General features: G+C 39.1%; 1 protein-coding gene across 1 annotated transcript in view; it reads right to left on the bottom strand.

Annotated features, from left to right (window-relative positions):
* LOC122323377 (hippocalcin-like protein 1) overlaps nucleotides 1-21,420 on the bottom strand; it is a 313,600-nt gene that overhangs the window by 210,641 nt on the left and 81,539 nt on the right. The gene's annotated exons all lie outside the window — the stretch shown is intronic.

Here is a 21,420-nt window from a genome sequence, read left to right on the forward strand (position 1 = left end):
ATGTCATTCGCTCGTGAACGTAAAAGAATTGCAGTTTGATTATTGCATTAATCCATATTTAATACACAACTATTGTACAACGAACTGCAAAGTAAGCCTGAGTGGGACACAGCGCTGACACCTTGATGTGATCTTGCGGTCAGACTGTGGGTGGACAGGGCAGCGGTGGGTGGCTCACTCTGGCTTTTTAGGTCCCCAGTGCGCATCCGTTCTGCAGCGATTTCCACTCAATCTAAATAAACATGCTGCGTGGACCTTTTTAAAAAATGCAGCGGAATTCAGATTCTTCTAAACTCAGTTATCAATCTGTCTCTCTCTCTCTGTTGTTAAATTGGCAGCAAACAAACACATTACGGCATTCACTGATTTTGAAGGGCTCTCTCATCTATTCATGATGCGGGAATTAACTGCAGCCATCAGCAACATCTCCAGATGTTACGCTCAGCAGCTGGTTGATCGAGTGCCCCAGGATTACGTTCATCCACATGGAATTTGCATTGAGTTCCTTAATTTGCATCTGTCACGGTGGTGGATGTTTTACAGAGGAAGACTTTGTAAGACACATTTGTTTCGCCTTTAAAATCATGAAGATGTGTGTACTTTGTCTCCCGAAGCCAGCGACGCTTGTTGTGATGCAAAGTGTTGTCTTTGACGGTATCTTTTTTAGATAATGTGTCTATTTTTTATAGCTGCCGTATTAATGCAACGATCCAAAGCCAGGAATGAGATGAGAGGAGCGCTAAACAAATAAAAACCAACCGGTCTCTTCGGACTCATGAAGCAAGGAGCTGATGGACTCCAGCTGCCTTCAGATGTGCGCCTGTCCTCCAACAGTTATATTGATGGCCTAATTTTAGTAGCTTTTTATTAGAACCAAAATGCGCTGCAAAGGTCACTTGTTCACCTCCCAGTGACATTTTAACTGTTGAGTCACACTTCGCCCTATGTGTGAAATGCTTGTTCCCGGAAATCAGGGTTATTTGATGTCTCTGTCAGTTTGATCCTGAACAACAGGCGTCCCTCTCAATGCTGTTGATCTCCGCTCCCTGTCAGGCTGCACCGCTGGACTCAAATGGCCATGTTCATCTGCCTCTGTGACTTTAAGCAGATAGTAATGTAATAACAGGGACCCTGGGTGCACAGACACGACACGTCTCAAAGGTCACGCAGATTATGCACCTTAAGCCAGTCATCATTTACAAGCGTAGAACTGAGTCATTAGCAGCAATATTAAACTGGATGTTCGTCAGGCTTCCATTTTTACACATTTGATGATTAAAAACCACTTAGGATATTTGAGGAGTCTTGTTCTCTGACTGCTCCTCATTCGCTACAATAGGCTCCAAAGTATAACTCAACTGAAGATGGTAGTGTTCACATCATTACTCGTGGCGATACACCATTTACCATGATTTACAAACCTTAAAAACCTCTTAAAATCAAGATTTTATGTCAAAAGTAAAAATTGTATTTATATGCTGTCAAATGATTAATCACAATTAATCATGATTAATTAAAAGTGTTTATTTGCATTAAATATCTGTGTGTGTTGTATATATTTACTGTGTATATAAAAGTACACACACACACACATATTTAGTAAATATTATATGTATTTACATGTATATATTTAAACATGTATAACATTTATATTACATATAAATATTATAATATAAACATAATAAATTATATATATATATATATATATATATATATATATATATATATATATATATATATATATATATATACATGGAGTGTTTATTTATATTTACATGTACATAATAAAGATACACAGTAGACACACATATATACTGTATGAACAAAAATTATTGTGGATGCGATTAATTTCCTAGTTTCAAAGAACAGTATTCGTTTGCAACAGAAATGATTTATAGCATTATGCATTTATTGTCACTTTTGATCAATTTCATGCATCCGTACTTAATAAAAACATTAATTTATTAAAAAATAAATAAATAAATAAATTTGGGAGCCTATTGAACATTCAAATTTAGATTTCTCATTTTGCCTTCAGATTTTGGCAAAGTTGTTGATATTATGGTGTATTAAATAGTCGCTCTAAGCTTTTAGTTTTTTAGATTAATCCCACTGTAGGCTAAAGTAGATTTTCTCTTCTTCACAAGACAAAGCATTGTTGTAAATTAATTAGTCCCCCAGACTCAACATCTTTTAAACAGCAATAGAACAGATTTTTGCCCGATTCGAATTTGTCTGAGTCAGTCTCCATGGGGAGAACCTTTCCACTGCTCACCATGGCAACCTACTTGTGCACTGGGCTGCTTCCAGATCGTATGGTGTGAGGTTCATTCACAGAATCTGTTTAGACGGCCCTTCTAGAAAGTACTGGCTAACAGTACGCCGTGTAATGTAAATAATACCGTGTTTATTCCTCTGTATGAGGGATGCCAATAAAATATGTCAAATGCATTACTTCAGGATATCTATTTAACCCAAACAGGACCAGTTCCTATGGTGAGTCAACATGAGTCAGAGCTCCAGCATACCTTTGCTCTGGGGCCACTCTTGGGGAATTTTACATAAATGTTAAACTAAACAGTCTTACACAAGTAATGCTGCATTTCAAGTAATGATTGGTACATGTGCATTACTACAAATCCATGCAAGAGGTCAATAGTGTTACCAAAATCATATCTGAATGACATCCAGAATTTCAGAGATCCAGTGGGCTGCAAAAAAAGATAAACAGTAAATGTGCTTTCTAAAATGACTAACAAATGAATCAATTTAAAAAAGTGCTTTTATCCAAAGTGACTTATGTAATTAATATCACACAAGTAGCAGTGTGATACGGTCAACCTGGTCTATCATATTTGGTCTAACATATCTTGATGCACATGATTTGCTGTAGGCATATTTCAACACAATAAGAGCATTAACTTTTAGCAGCAGTGCACGGATATTTCAATTCTGAACCAACATACCTATATCAACTTAAAAGGTGCAAAGGTTCACGTATTGAACCTGTGTTTTAGTCCCCTTCAGAGGACATTTCTCTTTGAAACTGTGCAGCAAGGCACGCAAAAACAATGCTGCACAAAAAAGTGCACAGAAGTATGTATTTTTCTGAGAGCAGGTTGGATATGGCTGTATATCAGTACAGCTGTGATTTGGGAGCAGGCACGGAGCCGCAGGAATTAATAAAGATTGAGTTGCTTCATTAAAAGCTTGTTGTTTTTCTGTATTAAAAGCTCACTGTATTATATAGAGTATTATGAAAGAGAGCTGGAGTGACGACTGAGGCTGCATGGCGCTGAGCGGCTGCTGGCGCTTGGAACTCACATCTCTGAAAACACTGAAGCTAATTTTCAAATAGATGTTATCTTTTTAGCAAACTGCCTATTTGAAGCGTATTCTCCACACTACTCGAAACTACACTCTGTGACTCAAAAACTGCATTATTTATAAAATTACAGCGGAGCGGCGCAAACAGTGAATCGGTTGCAGTCCTGTTATCACTAGAATATTGCATCAAATGGCTCTGAGACAATCAGATACGAGAAGAAGAATAAAATTGCTGTATAAATTCAAATATACACTTTACTTAGACGTTCTCCTTTAGACATTTGGTTGACTATATTAGCTGCTGCATGTCAACTCATTCTACTAACTGTAATCTAGCAGTCTACAAATAATCTAATGAGAGTTAGATGCAAAGTTACTTACAGCCAACAGATTGTCTAAAGTGGACCGTCAAATTAAAGCTCATCCCAAATGAGTCAATATACACCTTGCTGCTTTTTTCAAATTGTGCTGATCAGTCAAACCATTAGAAAAATTGAAATGAAAGCAGGTTTCAGACATTCACTACTCACTGATTTCATTTGTTGGCTTAATAATAAATTTCCAGCAAGCCTGAGAAGCACTGCTTGGGATTCTTTCGTTTGGCGCTTAATCAATGACTGACATTATGTCGGATTTGAAAGTCTCTCAACAATATTGCTCTTGGAATGGAATTCAAACACCAATTTATTTTCCTCCGTTCTATGCATGTCTGCTAGATGTCCCCTGCCACAGTGCCTCTGTAAATGCTCCTTTTCTCCAGGGACAAGTTGTCGGCTCTCATCTGTTAGCGGCCCAGTGCTATATTTAGGCCATACCAATAACCAAATCCACGGTGCCTGATGAGCTGCATCTTCAGACCAATGAGTAGCCCTGGGTGACAAGGCCCTCCAATAGAAGCATTGTCATCACTATTCACTGATGCTTTATTGAGACTTCCCTTAATGTGGGGAATGAGAGAGAGAAAATCCTCACACATAAATTAAACCTTCCCAACTTTGTTGCCATGGAAGCCCAATCCTTTTGCGAAGCTTCTCATTCTTCAATCTCCATTTAATTAAGGCTCTGAGCTGCCAAAGGCTGTTCGGCATACGACTTTAAGTACATCAGCTCTGTCAAGTCATGTTTGTTTTGACTCTTGCTACGTGGCCATCAAACTTCTGTAACGCAGCAAATCCTCTGCTTCAGGCGATGCTGGGAATTCTGAGGTTCAGAGGATTTTTAATATTTCTTCATCTCTTTTGAGAGCCGAGGATCCAACTGAAATTCATAAATATGCTGCATAAAGCCACTTGTATTCATTGTACATAGAAAATCTATTGCTTTTCAGTAGACCTTTATGAATTTGTAATTTTGTCATTTCTATTCTTGGTCATCGTTAGTCTCTCACTTGTGGAAGGCAAGAGACTTTATATCTCGCAGTGTGGGATATTCCAGAACGTTCTCATAATCACAATCTTTTTTTACTTTAGGATCTTTAGGTTTTACAATTGCAACTTTATTTCTTGTAGATGCAACGTCATATACAGCTTTTTTTCATGAAATTAATGTTTTTTTTTTAAATTTGTTACTTTCTGTTGTTATTGCAACTTTTAAATTTTTTTTTTTACATTTTCAGCATTATATTTAAACCTTATTTTTTGTAAATGCAAATGTCTTGTAATTGTGACATTTTGTTATTGCCACTTTTTGCAAATTTACCTTGTAGTGTGACATTTCACAGTATACAGACTTTTACTTGTTTTTACTGACTTCATGTCATTGGAAATTTATATCTCACAGTTGCAAATGTTTGGTTATTTTAATTTTTAAAAATTTCCTAAATTGTTTCTAGCAATTGTAAATTTCTATTTCTTGATTATTTCTTGTTAATTATGACTTTTTCTTGTTAATGCAACCTTTTCTTGAAATCTGTATTTCACACAGCGTGACCTCTTTTCTCATCATTTCAACTTTAACTCATATCTCATTAGCAATTACATTTTTACATGTTATGATGACAGGCGATAACAGGCTGCCATACTTTTTCTTGAAAAGAAGACAAAATTGTTTTTTTCCCCTATTGACAATTGGCGAAGTTTCATCCTCTAGTTACTTTGTTGCTATAATATGTTAATGATCTAGAGTTTTGTTTTGAAAAAAATATTCCCTGGATACCAGTCGCAGAGATTAGCGAAGGAACGATAATCTGTCAGATCTGATTCAATACACATGCAAATTCAGTCTCATTAATGCAAGGAGAGCAGAACGGAAACATTTGACCTTGCTGCATAAAAATAAAGCTCAGAATCCACTAGCATGACGCTAATTCAGACTGGGGTGTCCTGGTTTTTGTCCTGGTAATTAAGACAGTCACAAAGAGGCTAATTAGGGCAATCCACATTAATTAAAATCGCTCCCATGTGAAGCTGGTCTCAAATTGGACTTAAATCGAAGGACTGGTGCAAATGTGATTGATGTTTACATAGATAGAGCCTATGCTGAACTCTATTCTTTGATCATGAGCCTTTTAAATAGATGGTCTTGGATCATATATTGCGCAGCACTTCAGGGACTAGCCAATAAGCTGGAGTTTGATTTCAAATCCTCTTTCATTCCTCATTTAATTATTTAGGGCTGAGTCTGATAACTTTGTAAACAGAGCAAATTACAAAGTATTTGTACATAAAAGGACGTAGTGATGAGATTAGCACTTATTGAAAGTCAACATGATTACGTCAAAACCATTGTTCATCGTAATGAGGGAGTCAGATGTGAAATTGGTCCAGGCTGTGATCTGACAGTTCAGACCCAGATAAAAAGAGACACTCTGCTAAACAAATGACAAGAACTGGTGACATTTCCTAATGAAATGCGATGGCGGAGATGGTGAAAGGGTGAGAGATCCGCGTACAGTAGTTTTCACAGTGAAGTCCTCTGAGTAAACAGCATCGCAGCAACAGAGAAATGTTTTTGGTAAAGAAAATGAGAAGCTGAGATCAGTGGGATTCCAGTTATTATGGCATTGACATCCCTGCAGTCTTTTCCATACTAAATAGGACACTAGTAGGAATACCTGCTAAATCAGTTATCATCAGTCAGGTGGTATCATTCCTGTATGTAACGTTGTCGCATAAAAATATGTACCTCTGTACACTTTTTGTGCAACAACGGTTTAACATGCCTTACGTGGTGCTAAAACACAGGTTCGATACGTGAACCCTTGCACATTCGTATCGTGTTGTAATAGGTATATATTGCGATGGTTCAGAATTGAACTAAACATGGGCTGTTGCTAAAAGTTAAAGCTGTATCATGCTGAAAATATGCCCACACCAAATCCAACCCTAAACCTAGCAGACAGTATTAACAAATGCAAAACATGTAAAAAATTCAACTTCTTTTTACACAGATTTGTTGAACCGTAGTTACACAGTATTTGAACCGGAGCTCTTTGCTTTTCAAATACGCCTCTGTACTCTGTGAGCGACCCATAGATATGAAGCTGGATACGTGTGATGCTTTAAAAGTATCGGTTTTGAAATCTCCCAGCATGTTAATATTGTTTTAAAGTCAATGTGATATTAAATAGTAATTGTGTAAAAATTACACTTTATTAATCAAAACTCTATAAAACTGTGTAAAAGGATTAAAAGGTGTCAGTGTTGTACAATCTACTATGAGCACAATCTACTACGAGCAGCACAAATTTTAGCTTTCTGAATTGGAGAAAATATGTATATATGTATATATATGTATATATATATATATATATATATATATATATATATATATATACACACACACAGTATATATTTACTGAAAAAATGATTTATTCATGAATGGGAGAGCATGTTTGAAACAACATGAGGATATAATATGCAAAGCTCTTTAATTAATACTCATACAAGATAACATTTTCAGGCTGTTTTCAATTTTTCGCAGTTGCACCTGCATAGTAGTACAGACAAAGTGTGCATTACTTCCCATGCATAATAGATGGGTGATGTTCCCCTCACTGAACAGCTGAGAAGCGTCACGAAAAGAGATACGCACTTTGCCCAGCAGACCTCCGAAGATCACTACTAAAACACATTTTGATATCCACACAAGATACTGAATATTGATCTGAGCACAAAGTTGCTTTCAGAGAGAGGATGAGTCATGAGACCCTTCACAAGAAGATTCCTATCTGAGCACATTAACCCACCTCGGTGAATTTCTCTAGAGGTACAGCATCAGCTGAGCGTCACAGTTTGGCACCAGAGTCGTGGGAAGACATCAAGCCAATTACTCCTCTACAGCATCACTTTAACAGGATTTACTGCCATACACAAATGGACTAGCCTGGTGTACTGTAGGTGTCTGCTGCAATAGCGAGCCCCCTAATTTACATTTATACATAATTTCTTAACACATTTTTTCATAAAAAAGTAGTCAGATGTAGTGCTTTGTGACACCTTGCCGTATTCAACAGCAAGAGGGCAGCTCTGTGCATGTGACTCGTGCTCCGTAATCGTTTCAGTCTCTGTGGATTTGACAGTTGCTGGAAAGGGAAGATATACTTTGATCAAGAGCTGAAAGAGGAGGCTTTGAAGAACATGAAATTACTGATTTGTTTAGTCGTGATACTTTTATAAAGACAAGATTATACATGTTCTGGGGGCCACTGGATACTTCTGCCTTATGGATGCTGGTTGTACATTTAATTAAATGGACAAATCTCTTATTGATGAGTATCTTAAGTTATAAATTATGCTTAAGGATTCCTTTTAAACTGATTCACATTGCAATGACATTTCAGAACTGAATTATGCCCATCAAATCATACTTCTTGTTGAAAATTTTATTCCCAACCACTCAGACTTTCAGCCTGATGGCAAGATAAAGTTCATCTTCACTTCTTCTTCACATCATCTTATGTAATAGGTTCAGATTTGGGATGTTAGGTCTAACAGAAGATAAAATGGTAAAATGGTGGTTCCCTTTGAGCTCAGGGTTCATGTATAGAGTTATTCTATATTTTACTTTTATTTGTATTTATTTTTTACCTTGATTAATTTCCTTCATATTTTAAAGGATGAGGACACAATACATGACTGATTCATTTTAGCTACTTCAAGTGATGGAAGGTAATTTATTTACTATGGAGGCACAGTCTTTGATGTCCACAAAACATATTTTATAATCTATTTTAAGAGATTGATCATTTATTTTCCTACTCAAAATCTCTCACAATAAAATTCTTACTATAAAATGTTATAACGGTTTTAGGTTAAATTTAAATCTGACCGATTTTATTATTTAATCTGATTCCATTATATTATGACCTTGAATTTAGGTTGAAATGCAAATTGGTAGTTTTTCCTGTTTCTAATTAGCATTCTTCTGATATTTGATTATTCTATAGTCAATAATGACAGATTAAAACAGAATAAGACCAGATATAACAATTTATTTACAGTCAGGTAAATATTTATTATGTCAATTACGTACCCAGTTCAAAGATATCAAATTTTTTAATGTAATAATTTTGAGCAGACCGAAAGAAGGAAAGACGGGTGGAGGGTTCTGTGGAGTCTGTTTCTCAGTAGATCAAATTACCTGAGTTTCTTTCATCCTCACGTGGAGTGTCACGCAGGGAATTCTGGGAATATCAGTTTACAGTTTTTGACTTAAATTTTACATTGATTTGTTCTATTTACAGCATTTCTAAATACAGCATTTTACTGTAAATATCTGGTTATATAGTTTACACTTTCTCCTGTATGTTAATCATGAATTTGGCAGTTTTTTGTAGTAAAAGACACAGTCGTTACATTTTACAGAATTTCTTGTAATTATAATCGATTATTAATCTTAAAAGAACAATTTTTACAACTGCATTTATTTTCTTTCATGATAGCATTCTATTATTGCCAGTTAACAGTGTTTCCCTGTTGTCAGAAAAATAGACCTGCAACCCATTTGTCGGTCACGACCAACATTAGAGAGCCACTGACTGAATCATATGATCATGAAGTTACTAATCTGAATGTTTTTTGTGTCTGCTCTTTAAACACAAAAAATAGGCCTATACGCTCCGGTAAACCTGATTAATTTCCTTTCATTTTCTGACTGCTAAGTGAATTCTCCTGGGTGTGTGTGTGTATGTGACTTTTGTTGATGAAGGGCTTGCACTGACTGGTGTCTTTGTGTGAATGAACAGGGGAAACAAACTGCCACGTCAAAACTGTATTCATTAGCATCAATAATCATTGTCCTGTGAGAAACACTAAACCCATTTGAGTAAAACGGCCACTGTATGCCTGGATGATAATAGGTGAGAAATACAGTTTATGAGGAGCATTCTGGGTCTGTGCGGAAGACTCAAGAGAGCAGCGAGAGAGTAAATCAGAGGAAGCTGCTTAGACACCATCGTTCATCTTAATCAACCTTCATAAATGTCTCTGTCTTAGCAGTAGCAACTTTTTGTGTTTAATCTCATACTGCTACTTACTCGTCTCAACACTTTTCACAGTTCTTATGTCAACACTTTAATCCCTCCACTCTTTATAAATAATTCTGCATTTTAAGGGTTACATAAACCAGTGATATTGCGCAAAAATTGATGGGTCATTTTGAGGATAGCGCATATTGATCGCAACTCGTGAAAAGGCAACCCAAGCAAACGTATTGATATTCAGTGCTCGTGTTGATTATTGTACATCCTTGAGAACCAGGAATAATAAAAGCACAACGTTTGAACGAAACTTTGCAGGAAATATGGAAAAATTACGTTTTATGCAAATCACCTTGCTAAAAGCACTCTGAGTGCATTTGCATGGATACGGTTTTACATTGTTTGCTATGCATAATAACCCAACAATGTGTGAGGGTGAGAAAACACCTTAAACTATGTTATTTTCACCAAGTAATTGACATTAGTAATCTGTAATAAGATAATTACCACAATTTTACTCACCGTGTAAACATATTTACCTTTGCATTCTAACAGGTTTTTCAGTGTGCGCATCCGTTTTTATGCTTTAATAGAAAATCTGAATATTGCATGTAAATGCCCTGGCCTTGTCAGTTAGAAGCCTTATGTAGCTTAATAAGCATGTAACAGTGTATGTTACATCGCTAACAAGCTTTTCACGACACTTCTAAGCCTCCATACAGACGAGCATAGAATTTAGACTCTGTTCCTATTCAGATCTCATCAATATTGCAGCAACACTCTCCTGCTGCTGGTGGGCTCCACCATCATTATTAATTTAGCTTTGTTTTCTTTTTTTCATTTTTCGGGCTCTTGCTGCTCAGCTGCTGTTATACAAGACTTTAGGCTGACTCCGGGGCTGCATTGCAGATGCTCTGTGTTTTTTGGCTTCACATAGTGGAATATATATCATGACAGAGGGTTTTCCCACAACATTACATCAGCATTTGTCCTTTAAGGCAATATGTTTCTTATAAGCTGTAGTGACAATGACAAACATTTTAATAATTCACACAGTCCTACCGCAAGTGCTCTTACCACTTACCTTTAAATTCATCCTCTCATACAGCTGAACGTAATTGATCATCTTTGGCTGCTTTTGTTTATAGGCTAACGCTAAATGGCCAGAATGGTGCCACCTTGATATTGACATTGCAATAGAAATTGACCGTCGTTTTTCTCTGGTGTCACTGACGACCCATTAATATGCACCAGTGCCATCGCCCCATCTATGTACTGAGGGAAGAGAATCGTCAGGTACTCGATATCGATCCTGATGTCAAGCATACAGACTCGTCCTTGTTGCACAACACGTGTTGAATAGTAAACCTGTAATATTTAAAATTCTGCGACCGAGAAAAACCGACTCTGATGTAGCTTTCAACATATTACCACTGAAGTACATTTGTTAGACATCTCATATTTCTTTGTAATGAATGTTTTGTTGCGCCAAATTACAGATAATCCATTATTCATTACTCATTATGTTAATTCATTACTCTTTATCACGACTCATTATGATAATTCTTTGCCCATTACCAAGCTCTTTTATTCTCACTGTTGACTTTTCATTTAATTCATAGTAAATGTTGTAAGATGCTTTATTAGTGCATCTAACAATAATAAAAACTCAAAATATTTTATTATTTTCACGAAACATTTAATATATATAATATATTTTTATTGAATAATCAAGTAAAATCACAGTACTATAACTACATATATAACTCTATGATTGATTAATTGTACTTCACAAGAGTCTTTAATTCTGAGACAGGGTGACCAGGGTAATTCTCCAGGGTGACCATATGCCTTCTTTCCTCAACAAGTTGGTTTTGTTTACCTATTGGAGTGCTCATTGCAGTCATCATATATTATATTTATATTTATATGTATGTGTATTTGCATTGCTTTGACCATATAGATCTCACCTTCTTGGTAATGATTGGTAAATTGATTGGTAAATCATGTACAACGTCTGAACGGTATTGGTCCAACTTCCTTCTAAGCAGCTTCAGCAATTATGAAAACAATAGTAAAACAAAGTCAAAACCTGCACATTTTATGCAATTTAGAAATCTTAACCAGCACATGTCCAGAATTAAAACCTGCTTCAAATTTCAGTAGCTGGTTAGCATCCTCTAGAGCATTTCACAGCGTGCTTTCAGAGTTCCTCTGAAACCCCCACCCCCTCCACCTCTTTAGATCTGCTATGGGTTACTACATATTTGTGCAGCAGCAGTATGTCTTAAATACTGTGCTTGCTTTGCAGCATCAACAATTATCTAGCATAGATCTCATAGCAGATCTATTTTAGACCTATAGACCTAATACATAAACCGTTGTCATATCCATTACCTTGCTGAAATCTTTGTCATGATATGATATCCAAGGCCCAAGTTGGATATCATAAATATGCATTTAGACCCACTGGCTGGCCTGCATATTTTGTGCAGCAGATTCAGTAGACGTAAAGTAAAGTACAGGAAACTCTGTATGTTAGTAGTGTTCCATTCACATCTCAGGATAAGAATGCATGTGCAAGAACCATTGCCTGCTTTTCTGAATAAGCTCTGTTCCTCAATTCCCAGCCCTTCTTTTATTAATTTGAGAGAAAGGGTGTGAGGTCCAAATCACGGTTTATTAATCTGCTTTTGTGAGCACTCTCTCACTAATGTGCCACCGTGAACTGAGCTTCATCCTCTGCCCTGCCCTGCTGAAAGAGATGTTCTCCTCTGGACATTACCCAGCCCTGCCAATATCGTAATTACAGTAATATCCTATATGGAGGGAGGCTGCAGAGTCTAAATGACTTACACATCATGGACAACACATGGCAAAGGCACTTTCCTCCACTCTGGCCAGCATTTGTTTTTGTTAGACCACGTGGGCCACAGGTGCCTATGACAGAAGACATGCCTTTATGAAACTAAGAAGCTTCTGCTAAGGTCAGTGATTGTGAATCACAAAGTACACAAATAAATCTCCATGCAGATTGGTAGCTTCTTTGACCTTTTGTGTTCCTTTAAGGCTGTCCAGAGAACATCTAAGTTTAATATTTCTCATAATGCACTGCGAATAAGCCGAACATACGAGTAAAGTGAGAGCTTTGAGAAGCTCTTCTCATTCATCCGTTAGTTTCATTCAACTGTTCGTGCATTCATTCATAATCCTTTGCGCTTTTTGGTTTATACAGGAACATCCGCTCCATTCAAGTTCAGAGGCGATTATTGAGAGGTGTTCTAGCACCTTTAAGCATTACGGCTGTGAAAAGCACATTAAATCAATCGTCACCTTGTGCTCTGAGAGGCAGTGTGTTAAGACCTGTGTGCTTGTGTTCAGTGACCACTGTGATGGGGTTGGTCAAGCTTCGACTAAGATTATGGAGCAGCTCGTCCTGTTTCACCAGAAATAGCTCAACCCGATAATCCCCTATAACTGAGCAGAGGTGACATGAACGGCGTAAGGATTAGCCGTCGCTGAGCGAGACAGTGGCCAGGTGAAAGTGCCGTCTGCTTCACAGGTCTCTGAGTCAGGCAGAAATGTAACACCAGTAACCCTGCGCGCGTTTTCCTTTGGTCTGTTTTGGTGTGTTTTACCTAGCAGAACTGCAATCAGACAGGGAACTGCTCTGTGAAAAGACTGCCTGTTTGTGCTAATTTAATGTTGAAGATTCATGGTGGTTAGTGATAATTGATTCTGTGATCACAGAATCTAATGCTGTTTGTGTTCTTTTTTATTATATTTTGCCTAATTTGATTATGCTTTCTGCTATTTAAAGCGTAGGGCTCTCCGTTTTGCACATTCATATTGATGGGCTGGATATGGACACAGATTCACTGATCATTTCAGTTTCTTTTCGATTCTCTGTGGGTGTTCAAGGTTTGTTTACATATATTTCTCTCTTGATTTTCAGACTCATTACACATAAATTACAAATTACAAATAAATTTCTTGGTTCAATTCAGATTCACTGTGATTTGAATCTGATTTGTCTAATTTTGATTTGTTTGTCCAGTTCATTTAAGTCATATAATGTCCAATTTGTTTTATGTATATATATATATTTATTTATTTTTTCTCGCTCTGAGCTTTACAGGGACATTTTCAGACTGATTACATTGACGTTTACATATTCCGATTCCATTCAGATTTACAGCATTTCTAATTTTGATTTGCTCCAGCTATAATACTCATTTCCTTGCATGTGAAAAGTGCTTTGTTCTTTATGGAAGGGCTGTTGTAATATGCCCTAGGCTTTTGAGTACAGTGCATTTTAAATCCAAAAATGCCCTGGAAGAAAAAAAAGGCAATGCATATAACATTGGAAATGAGAAAACGCAAGTCTGTCTCTGGAGCTTGCCTAAGAAACAGAATAATGCCTGACACAGCTTGCAAACTAAGAGGTGCAATCGGATGAGGAGCAGTGGAGAAATTCAATCACACAGTTTCTTATTCACATAGAGAGAGCTGGAGAGGAGAGAGGAGGGAGCTGAAGATATAGCAACACTAATGCAATCAACATCAGCTGAGTCAGAGCTTTGGCCTGGGATAAGACTCCACACCAGTCGTTTCTATCTAACATTAAAACGGACGCTCAAAACACACACACACACACACACACACACACACACCTGCTCTCATAGATCATAGCGTGATCATCCTCAAGGTCTATTCCCAGGATTTGATTAATGTTATTTCAAGTACTCTGCCCAGTCTTCCATGAGACACTTCAGTCATGCTTCTTGAGATTAGACTTAATAATGACCAGCAGCATGATATTTAAAGCAGACCATTCAACTTCCTATTCATTTCAGTGAACAGTGCTATTTTAATTTGTTAGAATTGGAATGTAAAACACCACTGTTAAAAATTCAGCCCCTTCAATTCAACGATTAAAATCTATTTGAATATACTTTGAATATATATTTTATATAATATGTGTATGTACGTGAATGTATGTATGTGGGTAAAAGACCTAAAAAGAAAAAAAAAATTACAAAAGTGATTGTACGTCCATCTAAAGGTTTTAAGGTTTAAAGTACGTGTTTGTAGAATAAAATGCAGAAATGTGGTTCAAATAATGTTACATTGTCAATCAGTGCAACACAATAGTTATGTAAACATTCTAACAACACACTTATTTTGATGTACATATTAAAAGATATAAAAGAAAAAGCTTTTAAACCAGTAAAAAAAATCTTACCGACAAATGGGTAAAACCTAGAACAGTGGCAAATTAAAAACAAAAAAATAAATAAATAAAATTACAATTAATTAGTATTATATATCTGTCATGTTGTTGTTAGATAGACAGACGTGTCATTAAATTAAACTGAATTAAATACAAAATGCATGATCAAAAACAGCAGTTAGCCTATATGAAATTTTTTACAGTTTACTCTATTTTAATAATCAATCAGGTTTTGTTTACCAGTGAGAGGTTTTGTACAACATGCATTGACATCCTAAAACTATTTTCGTCATTTTGTGAGAGAAAAATTATTCTTTTTTTTGTCTAGATGTTTGCCTTCCTGGTGGATCATCACGCATCTTAGGCAGATCCTGCTGGGAAGCTGTTAATTAGCCGGATCTCTGTCAAAGCTCTGCCCGCCTGGTAGCCTTTAAGATCATGCATTAAGAGGTTTTAAAGCTACTTAGTCTCACACCAGAGAGATCTCGTGGTTTGCGTCCACATCGCTTTCTTGTATTTCATACTCATTTGTTTACTAAAAGGAAAATGTGTTGTCTACATACTGTAGTGTCTAGTGAGACTATTAGAGACACAAGTTCACCTCATCTTGTCCATACGCTGTTCTTCTCTCATTAGTGACATCTCCTTATAGCCGAGGAAGGATTGCAGCATGTTCGAGCACACCCCGGGACCCCAGGCTCCTAGGGGCCGCATGCAATGAGATCACATATAAATCAAAGAGAATCGCCCCTCCAAAAAGAAATAGCACAGTGCTCCTTTTTGTTTTTGTATTTGTAAGGATAAAATGTTAGTATGTATACTCAGAATTCAACATCTATCTATCTATCTATCTATCTATCTATCTATCTGTAACGATTCAGAGGCGGAAGCCGAGTAGAATCCATATGCAGAGTTTTAATGGAGACAGCAAACAAATCCAAACGTAATCCAAACTCAGCGTCAAATAATCAGGCAAAGGTTCAAACACAATAATCAGTCCAATCCGAGTCGTCAAGGCAAGGGGTAATCCAAAGAACAATAGTCAAGAAAAAACAGGCAATAGGTCAAAACACGATAGAAACAGACAGATAAAGAAACGCTTGGTATGCAGTGATGAGCTGGCAATACTACCGCACCAGGCTGTTGTTTGGGCCTGGTTAAAATGGCCGCCAAAAAGGGAAGTGGGCGTGGAGAAAGCAGAGGAAGAGCTGACAGTCAGAACTCTGGGGAAGGCTCCTCTGCTGGTGTGGCGTTACAGCACCCCCCCCTCTAGGAGCACCTCCTGGTGCTCTCGTGGTCGTCCCCCGTGGTCGTGGTGCAGGACGGTCAGGTCTGGCTCTATGAAATTCCTCGATTAAGGAGGGGTCCAGAATGTCCGGCAGGTATCCATGATCTCTCCTCAGGTCCGTAGCCCTCCCAGTCCACCAAATATTGGAGCTGACCCCCTCGTCTTCTGGAGTCCAGGAGTACATTGACAATGTACGCCGGTGATCCATCTACATCCAGCGGTGGTGGTGGTTCCTCCGGCTCAGCATTGGGGTCAGCATCCGAGTGGACAGGTTTGAGGAGCGACACGTGAAAGGAAGGAGAGATACGGTAGTTGGCAGGGAGCTCTAACTGGTATGTGACCTCATTGATTTGTCGAACGATTTTGAAAGGACCAACATACCTTGGGCTGAGCTTCCTGCTCGGCAGATGTAACTTGAGGTCCTTTGTGGAGAGCCAGACCCTTTGTCCTGGTAGATAGGGAGGATGTGGCGACGTCTGTCGATTTGCATGCAACACTTGAGTGCCAATTGCACGTTGCAGGCGGACATGAGCATTGTCCCATACCCTCTCACTGCGCTGAATCCAGTCATTAACGGCGGGTACAGAAGATGGTTCTCCGGACCACGGGAACAAGGGGGGTTGGTAGCCAAGCACACACTGAAACGGGGTTAGTCCTGTGGATGAGTGAGTCAATGAATTTTGAGCATATTCAGTCCAGGAAGGAATTCTGTCCAACGGTGTTGCTCTCGACTGCAGTATGTTCTCAGATATCTCCCGATCTCTTGATTTAGTCTCTCCACCTGCCCGTTAGACTGTGGGTGAAAACCAGATGTTAAACTGACATTTATGTCTAGTAATTTACAAAAGGCTCTCCAAACTTGAGACGTGAATTGGGTTCCTCGGTCGGAGACAATGTCCTCGGTAGTCCATAGTTTCTAAACACATGATGAAACATGGCTTGGGCTGTTTCCATGGCTGTGGGTAGACCCTTGAGTGGAACTAGACGGCATGCTTTGGAGAATCGGTCAATAATCACCAGAATGGTGGTGAATCCATCAGATGGTGGGAGGTTGGTAACAAAGTCTACGGACAGGTGAGACCATGGTCTTTGTGGAATGGGGAGAGGTTTCAGTAGGCCAGCTGGAAGGTCTCTGGGGTCTTGGCTTGAGCACACACTGGACAAGCTTTTACATAATTTGTGATGTCTCGCACATATAAGGGCCACCAGAATGAGTTCTGTGTTAGCTTGATGGATCGAGATATTCCTGGATGGCCTGAGCTCAAAGATGTGTGAACCCACTGCATCACTCTCCTTCTTAGTGTTTGTGGAACATATTGTTTGTTGGGAGGACAATTAGTTGGCGACGGTTCGTGTTGGGTAGCTTGTTGGATTTCATCCATTATATCCCAGTTGATGGGTGCGATGATTACGGCTGGGTTCAGGATGGGTTCTGAGGTATGTGTCTGATGAGGGGGATCATGTCTCCGTGACAACGCGTCTGCTTTGCTGTTCTTGCTTCCTGGGCGGTAAGTGACAGTGAAAAGAAAAGTGACCATCGTGCTTGACGTGGGTTGAGTCTCTTAGCAGCTTTGACATATTCAAGGTTTTTATGGTCAGTGATAACTTGAAATGGATGTAGTGCCCCTTCTAGCCAATGCCTCCACTCTTCAATGGCTGCTTTCATAGAGAGAAGTTCCTTATTGCCGACATCGTAGTTTCTTTCTGCTGTGGAAAGCTTTCTGGAAAAGAAAGCACAGGGGTACAATTTCGCAGGTTGACCATGACGCTGTGAGAGCACCGCACCAATGCCACAATCAGAGGCGTCCACTTCCAGGATGAATGGAAGGTCGGGATTTGGATGTCTCAGGATTGGGGCTGTAGTAAAAGTGGTTTTCAGGTTATTGAAGGCGGTGTCTGCTTGTTCGGTCCAATGTAACCTTGAGGGTTTTCCTTTGAGTAGTGAGGTCAGAGGGGCGGCTATTAAACTGTAATTTCTGATGAACCGCGGTAGAAATTAGCAAATCCTAGGAACCGTTGTAGTTCTTTGACTGTGGAGGGCCTGGGCCATTCAGTGACAGCAGTGATTTTAGCATTGTCCATTTCCACGCCGTGATGACTTATATTGTATCCTAGAAAGGATGTCTGGAATACATGAAACTCACATTTCTCTGCCTTGATGTACAAGTTATGTTCTAGAAGACGGGAAAGGACAATCCTCACATGATCCACATGTTCATCCTCAGATCTGGAGTAGATCAGAATATCATCAATGTGTTTGATTACAAACTTGTGAAGAATATCCCTGAAGATCTCGTTGATGAAGGACTGAAATACTGCTGGAGCGTTGGCAAGTCCATACGGCATCACCTGGTACTCATAGTGCCCCTGAGTGGTGAGAAATGCAGTTTTCCATTCATCTCCTTCCTTGATTCTGATGAGGTTGTAGGCACTTCTGAGATCGAGTTTGGTGTAAATCTTGGCTTCGCGAAGTTGTTCCAATGCAGCTGGGACCAGTGGTAATGGATAACGGAATTTAACAGTGACATGGTTGAGACCTCGGTAGTCGATACATGGTCGTAATCCTCCATCTTTTTTCTCAACAAAAAAACCCAGCTGCAGCGGGAGAAGTGGATGGACGAATAAATCCAGAGTTCAAAGCCTCGTTGATATACTCTTCCATAGCTTGGGACTCCTGACGAGACAGGGAATAAATCTTACTTTTGGGTGGCATAGCGTTGGGCAGGAGATCAATGGCACAATCCCAGGGCCGATGTGGTGGCAATTGAGTGGCCTTAGTTTTACTAAAAACTTCCCGCAGGTCATTATAGCATTGTGGAATCGTGGGAGTCTGTGAGCTGAGGGGACTTTCCACACTAGTGGCGAGACATGGCAATGATGGGCAGTTGTGCAGACAGTGCTTTCGGCAGAACTGAGACCAGTGTGTGAGTTCCCCTTTGAACCAAGAAAACTTGGGTCATGAGTGGAAAGCCATGGGTATCCGAGGATGATTTCATACTTGGGTGAGTCAATTACATACAGTGAAATGAGTTCTTGATGAAACAATCCAGTTTGTAGACGGATGGGCGATGTCTGTCTGGTGATACCCCTTTTATGGGTTTATTTTCCACAGTGGTGATTCCAATGGCTGGCAAACATGGTATGGTGGAGATATGGTGTTGATGAATGAGATTCTGGTTAATGAGATTAAGTGCAGCTCCAGAGTCAATCAGTGCTGTTAACAGAATAGGACCATCGTCAGTAGTTATCTGGACTGGTACAGTAACAGCCTTGAATATTTGTAAGGAGAAACCATCACAACTCACCCGGTTGAATCAGCTGCCTTCTTCCGGGCCTTGTGTGGACACTGGTGATTGCGATGGCCTTGTTCTCCACAGTAGAAACAGAGATTCAGTTCTCGGCGCCGATTTCTCTCAGTCTCAGATAGGCTGGTAGCTCCAATTTGCATAGGTTCAGAGCCAGACTGTTCAGGTGTACAGCTGGACACAGGTGCAAAATGGGGTGATGAAATGCGTGTGGTCCTCCGTCTTGGTACACTCCGTTGCAAGTTATCTAACTTAATGGCGGTATTGACATACTCCGTGAAAGACAAATCCTCTCCTCTGCAGGCCATCTCAGTTTGCAATTCCGGATTGAGACTTTGTTTAAAGACGGCTTTGAGTGAGACATCATTCCACCCACTTTGTGCTGCTAAGGTGCGAAACTCAATGGCATAGTCTGCTGCTGTGCGACTTCCCTGAGTTAAATGCAGAATCCGTGTTGATACATCCTGGCCCCCTGCAGGATATTCAAACACTTCACGAATTTGGTTCATAAAATATTCAGCAGAAGTACGCAGATTTACGCCTGTTTCCCAAACGGCGCAGCCCAATCAATTGCCCTGCCGGACAATAGTGACATGATCAGGGAACACTTATCTGCTTCGAATGATCTGTCATACTTCCCAGGTAGGTGCGAGTTTGGCGAATAAACCCTTTGCATTGCTCAGCAGAACCATCAAATTTTTCTGGCAGTGCCAGTCTTACCGTAGGAGGTTGCGTGGGTGGAAGCGAACGGATATAATGAAGCAGATGATTGTTCGCTGCTTGCACTTGAGCCAGCTGTTCCTTATAATTCTTCATAAGTTCACTCTGGTAAGTGAACGCGGCCTGTAGTTGTGAAACCTCCGCTGGATTCGGTGAAGGCGAAGTATTCTGTAACGATTCAGAGGCGGAAGCGGAGTAGAATCCATATGCAGAGTTTTAATGGAGACAGCAAACAAATCCAAACGTAATCCAAACTCAGCGTCAAATAATCAGGCAAAGGTTCAAACACAATAATCAGTCCAATCCGAGTCGTCAAGGCAAGGGGTAATCCAAAGAACAATAGTCAAGAAAAACAGGCAATAGGTCAAAACACGATAGAAACAGACAGATAAAGAAACGCTTGGTATGCAGTGATGAGCTGGCAATACTTCACACCAGGCTGTTGTTTGGGCCTGGTTAAAATGGCCGCCAAAGGGAAGTGGGCGTGGAGAAAGCAGAGGAAGAGCTGACAGTCAGAACTCTGGGGAAGGCTCCTCTGCTGGTGTGGCGTTACACTATCTATCTATCTATCTATCTGTCCGTCCGTCCGTCTGTCCATTCATCCATCCATCTATCATCTATCGATCTATCTATCTATCTATCTATCTATCTATCTATCTATCTATCTATCTATCTGTCCGTCCGTCCGTCCGTCCGTCTGTCCGTCCGTCCGCCTGTCCATTCATCCATCCATCTATCATCTATCGATCTATCTATCTATCTATCTATCTATTGCTAATTTGTATGAATAAAATTGTTATGTGACAATCTATCTATCTATCTATCTATCTATCTATCTATCTATCTATCTATCTATCTATCTATCTATCTATCTGTCTGTCTGTCTATCTATCTATCTGTCCGTCCGTCCGTCCAATCCATTCATCCATCCATCTATCATCTATCTATCTATCTATCTATCTATCTATCTATCTATCTGTCTATCACATAATATACTATATACTCCTGGACCCTAACTTAAATACGGCTTTTCAGGAGTCAGTTTTCATTCGTGACTCCCACATGATCTTTTTTTTTATTATTATTATTTTAGGCTAGGTGTTGCTGTACCTCTAAAGAAGCACCAAGG

This window comes from Puntigrus tetrazona, chromosome 19 (genome assembly GCF_018831695.1).
Source record: "Puntigrus tetrazona isolate hp1 chromosome 19, ASM1883169v1, whole genome shotgun sequence".
NCBI lineage: Eukaryota > Metazoa > Chordata > Actinopteri > Cypriniformes > Cyprinidae > Puntigrus > Puntigrus tetrazona.